The sequence below is a fragment of the Lepidochelys olivacea genome, assembly GCF_965140295.1.
Source record: "Lepidochelys olivacea isolate rLepOli2 genome assembly, chromosome: 4".
NCBI lineage: Eukaryota > Metazoa > Chordata > Testudines > Cheloniidae > Lepidochelys > Lepidochelys olivacea.
This window is the reverse complement of record NC_140414.1, coordinates 58,112,494-58,122,169: the sequence shown is the minus strand read 5'-3', so window position 1 is coordinate 58,122,169 and position 9,676 is coordinate 58,112,494.

The following is a 9,676-nucleotide window of genomic DNA, read 5'->3' as shown; positions in this document are numbered from 1 at the left end:
ATACTTATGCATGTGCTTAATTTTACTTACATGCATGGTACCACTGATGTGAATGGAGCAGTTCGTTTAAGTTAAGCACATAGTTCTCAGGATTGGGGAATAAGTCATTCATTTGAATTTGGTTCAAATCAATAATGACTAAAAATGATTATCTGATTGCTTTTCAGTGCTCTGCGTATAGTAGTTGGTAAATTCCAAGGCCAGAAGGGATCATAGTGATCATGTAGTCTGACCTCCTGTATAACACAGGCCACAGAACTTCCCCAAAATTATTCTTAGAGCGTATCTTTTAGAACAGAGGTGTGCAAACTATGCCCTGTGGGCCACATCCGGCCCGCAGGACCGTCCTACCTGGCCCTTGAGCTCCCAGCCGGGGAGGCTAGCCCCCGGACCCTACCCTGCTGTCCCCCCTCTCCTGTAGTTATGACGCTGCGTGGGCAATGTGGCTGGCTCTGGCCGGGCAGCGGGGCTTACAGTCCTGCTGCTTTGAGTGGCATGGTAGGGGGTGTGGAGTGGGGGGGGGGTGGATAAGGGGCAGGGGATCCTGGGGGGGCAGTCAGGGGACAGGGAGCAGGGGGCAGTTGGATGGGGCAGAGGTTCGGGGAATGGGGTGGTCAGGGAGAAGGGGTGGTTGGATAGGAGGTAGGATCCCCGGGGGGCATTAGGGGCGGGAAGTCCTGGGAGGGAGTGGTCAGGGGACAAGGAGCAGGGGGGGTTGGATAGGGGGTGATGTCCTGGGGGGGCGGTTAGGGATGCGGGGTCCTGGGAGGGGGTGGTCAGGGGACAGGGAGCAGAGGGGGTGGATGGGTCAGATAGGGGGCAGGGGCCAGGCTGTTTGGGGAGGGACAGCCTTCCCTACCCGGCCCTCCATACAGTTTTGCAACCCTGATGTGGCCCTTGATTTAAAAATTACGAGTGATGGAGAATCCACCGTGACCACTGGTAAATTGTTCCACTGGCTAAAATGTCACTGTCAAAAATTTACGCCTTATTTCCAGTCTGAAGATGGCTTGCTTCAACTTCCAGCCATTGGATCATGTTAGACCTTTCTCTGATAGATTGAAGAGCCCATTTTTAAATATTTGCTTCCCATATAGACACTTACAGAATGTAATTGAGTCACCCCTTAACCTTCTCTTTGTTAAGCTAAATAGATTGAGCTCTTTGAATCTATCACTGTAAGGCATGTTTTCCAATCCTTTAATCATTCTCATGGCTCTTCTCTGAACCCTCTCCGGTTTATCAATATCCTTCTTGCATTGTGGATGCTGGAACTGGATACTGTATTGCAGCAGTGATCACACCAGTACCAAAGGGAGAGGTAAAATAACCTCTCTACTCCTATTCAAGATACCCCTCTTTATTCATCCCAGGATCCCATTAGCTCTTTTGGCCATAACATCATACTGGGAGCTCATGTTCACCTGATTATCCAGCACAACTCCAAATGTTTTTCAGAATCACTGCTTCCCAGGGTAGAGTCCCCCATTCTGTAAGTATGGCATATGTTCTTTGTTCCTAGATGTATACATTTACATTTAGCTGTGTTAAAACACACATTGTTTGCTTGCACCCAGTTTACCAGATCACTCTGAATCAGTGACCTGTCCTCTTCATCGTTTACCTCTTTCCCAATTCTTACATCATCTGCAAACTTTTATCGGTTATGATTTTATGTTTTCTTCCAGGTCATTGATAAAAATGGTAAATAGTGTCAGGCCAAGAACCAATCCCTGTGAACCACACTGGAAAAACATCCACTTGATGAAAATTCCCCATTTATAGTTATATTTTGAGACCTATCAGTTAGCCAATTTTTAATCCATTTAATGTGTGCCATGTTAATTGAATATAATTCTGTTTTTTTAATCAAAATGTCATGTGGTATCAAGTGAAATGCCTTACAGAAGTCTTAGTATATTAAATCAACAACTGTATCAACCAAACTTGTAATCTCATTAAAAAAATCTAGTTAATGTGACAGGATTTGTTTTCCATAAACCCACGTTGATTGATATTAATTATATTACCCTCCTTTAATTCTTTATTAATCAAGTCCTGTATTACCCATTCCTTTATCTTGCCCAGGATCTATCAGACTACAATTACCCAGGTCATCCTATTTACCCTTTTTAAATATTGTCACATCAGCTTTCTTCCAGAACTTCCCTGGTGTTCCAAAACTTATTGAAAATCATTAGGACTGTCAAGCGATTAAAAAAATTAATTGCCATTAATAGTGCTGGTAATTATAGAATGCCATTTATTTGAATATTTTTGGATGTTTTCTACATTTTCAAATATATTGATTTCAATTACAACACAGAATACCAAGTGTACAGTGCTCACTTTATATTTATTTTGATTATAAATATTTGCACTGTAAAAAAGAAACAAAAGAAATAGAATTTTTCAATTAATCTAATACAAGTACTGTAGTGCAATCTCTTTATTATGAAAGTTGAACTTACAGATGTAGAATTATGTACAAAAAATAATTGCACTCAAAACCAGAACAGTATTAAACTTTAGAGCCTACTTGTCCACTCAGTCATACTTCTTGTTCAGTCAGTCACTCAGACAAACAAGTTTATTTACATTTTCAGGAGATAATGCTGTCTGCTTCTTTTTTACAATGTCACCTGAAAGTAAGAACAGACGTTCATTCACATGGCACTGTTGTAGCCAGCGTTGCAAGATATTTACATGTTAGATGTGCTAAAGATTCATATGTTCCTTTATGCTTCGACCGCCGTTCCAGAGGACGTGCAACCATGCTGATTATGGGTTCTGCTCGATAATAATTCAAAGTAATGTGTTCATTTTCATCATCTGAGTCAGATGCCATCAGCAGAAGGTTAATTTTCTTTTTTGGTGGTTTGGGTTCTGTAGTTTCTGCATCAGAGTGTTGCTCTTTTAAGACTTCTGAAAGCATGCTCCACACCTCGTCTCTCAGATTCTGGAAGGCACTTCAGATTCTTAAATCTTAGGTCGAGTGCTATAGCTATCTTTAGAAATCTCACATTGGTACCTCCTTTGCGTTTTGTCAAATCTGCAGTGAAAGTGTTCTTAAAACGAACAACATATGCTGGGTCATCGTCCGAGACTGCTATAACATGAAATATATGGCAGAATGCGGGTAAAACAGCAGAAGACATACAATTCGCCCCCAAGGAGTTGAGTCACAAATTTGGTTAACACGTTATTTTTTTAACGAGCATTATCAGCATGGCAGTATGTTGTCTGGAATGGTGGCCGAAGCATAAAGGGGCATACTAATGTTTAGCGTATCTGGCATGTAAATACCTTGCAATGCCGACTACAAAAGTGTTGTGTGAATGTCTGTTCTCGCTTTAAGCTGACGTTTTAAATAAGAAGCGGGCAGCATTATCTCCATAAATCTAAACAAACTTTTTCGTCTTAACGATTGGCTGAACAAGAAGTAGGACTGAGTGGACTTGTAGGCTCTAAAGTTTAACATTGTTTTGGTTTTGAGTGCACTTATGTAATCAAAAAAACACTCTACATTTATAAGTTGCACTTTCATGATGAAGAGATTGCACTACAGTACTTGTATGAGGTGAATTGAAAAATACTGTTTCTTCATTTTTACAGTGCAAATATTTGTAATACAAAATAATAATATATAGTGAGCACTGTACACTTTGTATTCTGTGTTGTAATTGAAATCAACATACTTGGAAATGTAGAAAAATATTTTAAAATTTTAATTGGCATTCTATTGTTTAGAATTGTTCTATTGTTAGAAACAGTGTGATTAAACCTGCAATTAATCACAATTAATTTTTTTAATCATGATTCATTTTTTTTAGTTAATCACGTGAGTTAATTGCAATTAATCAACAGCCCTAAAATCATTTAGAGTCTAGGGAGCTCGTTAGCAAGCTCCTCCTGGATGCAAGTTATCTTGACCTGCTGATTTAAAAAACGTCTAACTGTAGTAGCTGCTGTTTAACATCCTCCTGAGATACTAGTGGAATGGAAAGAGTGTTATCATATGAGATAATTACATCAACTGTTTTTCTCCAAATATAGACTAGAAATATTTGTTGAATGCTTCTGTTTTTTCTGCACTATTATTGATAATTGTATCATTTTCATCTAGTAATGAACCAATACCATTGTTAGGATTTTTTGTATTCCTAAGATACTTTAAAAACTCCTTCTTATTGTCTTTAACTCTACTGACCATAGATTTTTTTCCTTGTGTCCCTTTGCTTCCCTTATCAATTTTCTACATTTCCTAGCTTCTGATTTATATTAATTCCTATTCATTTCCTCCATTCGTTATATATACTTTTATTATTTTTTATAACTACTTTTATCTTCCTGATAAACCAGGCCATTTTTAAACAGATATAGCCTTTTTCCTCAACTGTGGGATTCTGGCTTTTGGGCATTTAATGAAATGTTCTAAAACAATTCCCAATTATAACTCTCATTTTTCTGGTTATATTCTTATTCCCAGCTGGTTTGGTTCATATTTCTTTTCAGCTTTGTGAAACTTGCCTTTTTAAAGCACCACATGTATGTATCACTGACAAGAGTTACTGACACAGAGTAGTGAACCACCACTGGGCCTCTGTGTCACAAGTCCAAATATGTAGAAGTAGTAAGGAACGTTACATCTAATTTTTGTGAAATCATATGTCTGTGTAACTAAGGGATGTGCGTTGTTTGAACTCTGTAGCCCTTATCTAAAATCTTTAATTAGCATTTCCTGCCAATGTCAATATGTTTCTATTATATTGGCCCTATGGTCTCTCTCTGGTAGATAATTTACATGAAAATTATGGGCTGATATTAAACAAAGACTCACTGTAGTTTACTGAATACGGTTGCTGTGTGATGTCTTCTTTCACTGCTACCACTGGAACACTAGGAGAGAGATATTTTATTAGACTCTAAGAGAGACTTCTTTCCTGTGAAAGAGAATTTGGTCCAGTGAGTCTCAGCACCTTGGAGGATCAGGTCCCTGTTTCCATGCCACTTGGACTCTGTATTTTACAGGCACAACAAAATGGGACTGAGGAGGCGGAGGGGGGCTTTGAGGGAATGACTCTTGTTGGTTTACAGAAGCCATTATAGGTTTATGAGTGAGGCTGAGGAAAAGAACTGTTCTGTGAGCTGTGCATTTTTAAAACTGACTAAAGACCTACTTAACATGCCTTGGACTAATTTGTGCTCCCCACTCCCCAGTTCAATGCATGGTTGAGGCTATTGTTCCCCCACTGGCCCTGGAGAGATTATTTGGAAAAGGTAGTAATCCCTCCATGGTGGGAGGGATTCCTCTGGCCAGGAGGGATTTTAAAGGTGTTTACCCTTCCCTTTATATTTATGACAGTATATATGTGGGGGGCATGCCTTTGTCTTTCACAGGCATCTGAGATCTGTTTTGTTTGTGGGGACCCTGACAACCTGCTCTATAGGAGCTGGGTTCTTTGCTCCCCAGCAGAATAATGTGGAAGGAATTTAACAAAATGAACCTCATGAAGATTATCTCCCTTCACTTCCTCCCTCCAGTGGGTTTAACTGTGAAAGGGGACATAGGACATGGGAATTGTTATGCTGGATGAGACCAGCATCCTGTTTGTGACACTGGCCAGGGCCAACTGCTTCAGATGCAGTGGATAAACTGGCCCTTGTTTGGAAACTATAGAAGGGTGCTTTTGTGGTTTTGAGAGTCATTGTTAATGAAGCAGTGGAGCTGAGCCCAGTAAAACAGGTGAGATTATAATGCTCAGGTGGGTTTGTGATGGGTTGGACCCCCCTTATCGGGGTGCCACCAGTTGTGCTGGGGTCCCACTGAGCCCGCCAGCTCTACCAGCCTGCGTTTCCCTTGCACTGGGTTGGTGTGCCAGGCACTCAAGCCCCTCTCCAGCACACACCCAGGCTAGGCCACACCTAGCTGCAGACAGAGACTGAAGTCAGCTCTGTGTAGGAGGATTCAGCTAGGGGAATGGCCAGCACTCTGGTGCACACACTATCTGGAGTGTAAATCCCAGAATAATATTGTCTTGCGCTGTATAGAGAGACCGGTACAATGCAAGCTTATAAAAATCTCCCTCTCCCTCAAGATGTAGGGAGATATGTACAGCTCCCCCCACCCCCAATATTAATTGTACAAACTGGGTTTTGGAATAAACAAGAAATAAGTTTATTAACTACAAAAAGTAAATTTTAAGTGATTATAAGGAATAACAAACAGAACAAAGCAGATTATTGAGCAAATAAAACATGCAACCTATCCTAATTCACTAAAGAAACAGGTTACAAAATGTAATTTCTCACCCTAAATATTGTAAAAAGAAAAGGAGTACTTGTGATACCTTAGAGACTAACAAATTTATTTGAGCATATTATGTTCGGCAGGTTGCAGAGTTTCTGCAGCTTAGAGTTCCAGTTACTTTTCTTTACATACTAGACCCCTGTCTCAGCCTGGACTAAGCCCTGGCCTTTCCCCAGCTTAGTTCCTTTGTCTCTTCAGGTGCTTTCAGCAGTCTTTCTTCTTGGGCAGGGAGGCAATGTAAAAGAGCCCTGATTGACTTACTTCCCAGCCTTAAGTAGAATTTACATAAGGTGGGAATCCTTTGTTTCCAGTGGAAAAATACCAGTAGTGTCCAAGGTGGTACTCCATATCAGGTGACATAATCAGATGACCCTGCAGTGTCAAAGCAACATCCCAGGAAGCTCCTCAGGAAGGTGGGAGATTAGTATCTTCAAAGATCTATTGTCCTTCTTAAATGACTCATTCAGGCTGATTTCTACTGTCTGGTGGGTGTTCCCCCAAGTACACACATAGCTGTAATTGGTTTGTAATTGTAATTGTCAATATTCCTAACTTCAGATACAGAAATGATACATGCATACAAATTGGATAAGCACCTTTTCAATGATCCCTCACCTGACCCATCTTGCATAAAACATATCTTAGTTGTGCCTTATTCGTATCATAACAGTATTTCTATGAAAAATATGGGGTGTAATGTCACAGGGTTCACTCTGCCTCACATATTAAATACCTGCCTCTGTGCTCCAAAATGCTTTTTCTTGTAGGGAAGAGTGAATAACAGAAAGTACTGGTACTTTATAGGATTGTATCCGTTGAAGGAATTGTAGTAAGGTCATCACAAACTTGAAAAAGCACCTTTAGAATGGCTGCTTACACTGGGATCCCTAATGAAAATGTGTTATGTCAGTGGCCAGACCAGAGATTCTCTGTGAGAAGCAGGAGCCTCAGCCTGAAAATGTCACTTGATGGTTATGCTATAAGCCTATAGAAAGTATAGAGAGACCCCCTAGAACCGCAAAGCTTCATGGAGGTAATATGGTGTTAACAAGGTGCACACAATTTATGGTGCTAGGGACTGGCGAAAGGCCCTAGACCTCTAATGCTTTCATTAAAAGGAGGAGGGGGATGAATAGATTGCCAGGGTGCAGTTAAGGGTCATTCCAGAGGTTCAGGGTCTATGTGTAGTTTTTAATTATATGAAACTACTTGTTGTCTTCCCTCTGGGAGTACTAGAGAGTTAGATCTGAAACCTGGACATGTGTTTTGTATCATTAAAGGCACCAGAGAACTGGATCTATAGCTTGCTTGTCTCATGAACTCTGTGAAAGTAGCAGACTTTCAGTTAATGCCCAATGTTTTAGAAGTGCTTTGAGAACTTTGAATAGAAGGTGCTATGTAAATGCAAATTAGAAGTATTATTATTTTCTTATTGTGAATTATTTATTTTTGTTTTCTAAAGAAGAGCTGAAAGGAGCAGCTATAGTTGGAAGAGGAATGCTAAACAGAACAGTTAGGCTGAAAGGAAATACCTGCACAATCAATTTGTACCTGAGCAAATTAATGTTGTAGTTTCAACATGTGCATTATTTTCACTTGGGTAATAGCCATTAATGTAAAGTAAAACTTAACTTGGTTATAAAGTGTTTGTTCATCTTGTTGAGATTTTTATTATTTTATTGATCAGAAGTAGTGGAGTGTAGGGCAGCTAGTTGGACAATCTTACATCCCACAGCATAAGCTTTCTGAGGAAGTGGGAGAGGAGTGGCTGCACCCCAAAGAGGCTGTCTCAGCAGGTCAGCAAGGAGGTCCATTTTCGTCTAAAGCCTTTTGTGTCTATATTGGAACAATGGTAGGAGGTGGTGTTACCACCAAGTGCTGGGTCACTTGTGAGAAGTGCCTGTAACTAGCACATTAGTACAGCCATGGCTGGATATAACAATCGTAAAAAGGAACAGCTAAAAGCCTGTGAATGTTATCAGACAGAGTGTCCTTGCAGAAACAGGACATTCCAGGACTAAGGTGTCGTTGCCAGTAGGGAGTGTGTTTACATTGTACGCTGCACTATGAGAGGAAAGCTGGGGGTGCTAGCTTTAGCTACTGTAGTTTAAATCTGCTTTGTTAAATTAAAATCTAATGTACCCTCTTGGTAGTATTTTGTTCGTGTTTTTACTACTGCAAGTAATATGTAACCTTTTCCTAAATAAAATTATTTAAAAAAAAATAGTGATTTGCAAAGAAAGTCAGAATTGAGTTAAATACAGATAAGTGTGGAATGTCCTAGCTAACCAGGGTGTGTGTTCGACGTGCCATTTGTACTAACAAAACTACAGTGCTTCTGGACCCAGTTACAGTACAGCAGTGCTCTGATATAGTTTTAAGCAGGGCTCAGCATTACCTGTATAAATGGGACTGAGCCAAGTTACTAAATTGTGCTGTGGAGTTCCATACTATCATGAAATGTAAGGCCAGGATATGGCCCTATATTAATAAATAATCCTGATCATCTTGTCTGTCAGCTACCAAGATTTGCCTGGTAATGTGTCCAGACTTATCACTAGTGAATTGGATTGCAAGTCATTAATTTGATCAGAAGACTGTGATGACATTGAATGCAACGTTGGAACTAAGTACTAAAATAGGATTCATAGCTGTTAAGGGCAGAAGGGACCATTATTCTTATGACTGAGTGGGAACTGGATTTTCCATTTCATGGGAAATTCTGTGATTTAAAATGTATTTTTCTTTTCTGAAATGAAACAGAAACAAAAACAAAAAATGAAATTTCTCATGAATTAAATAAAAAAGTGTGTGTCAAAACATTTCATATTGATTTTAACTTTTTAAAATTTTTTCAATTATTTTGTATAATATAAAAGAAAATAAATTTCAAATTGAAAAGTCACTTTCAAACAAAAAATCAAAAATTCTGTTCCAAATATGTCAGAATGGATTATTTGTACTGCATTGAAACACTTCATTTTCCCCCAAAATAAAATTTTATTGACAATTATATGTTTCCACTGAACATTTCTCTTTTGACAAATTGGCATTTTCTAATGGAAAAATGTTCGGTCAAAAAATTCCCACTGGCTTCTGGCCTCCTGCGTAACATGGGCCAATGAGCCTCCATTCAGTAATTCCTGTATCAAGCTTGTAATGTGAGTTTGAGGGGTATCAGTTTTTCATACCCCTCGGAGATGTGGCTATGCTGATATAAATTCCCGAAGTAGACCAGCCCTTCAAGTGATGGTGAATAACTTATGGTACTAGTTGAGGACAGGGATGAAGTATGTGTAAGGCTGTGAGAGTTTCATGGAAAATGTTAATAAATTTCACAGCAGAGGTGCAGAGATATTTATGAAA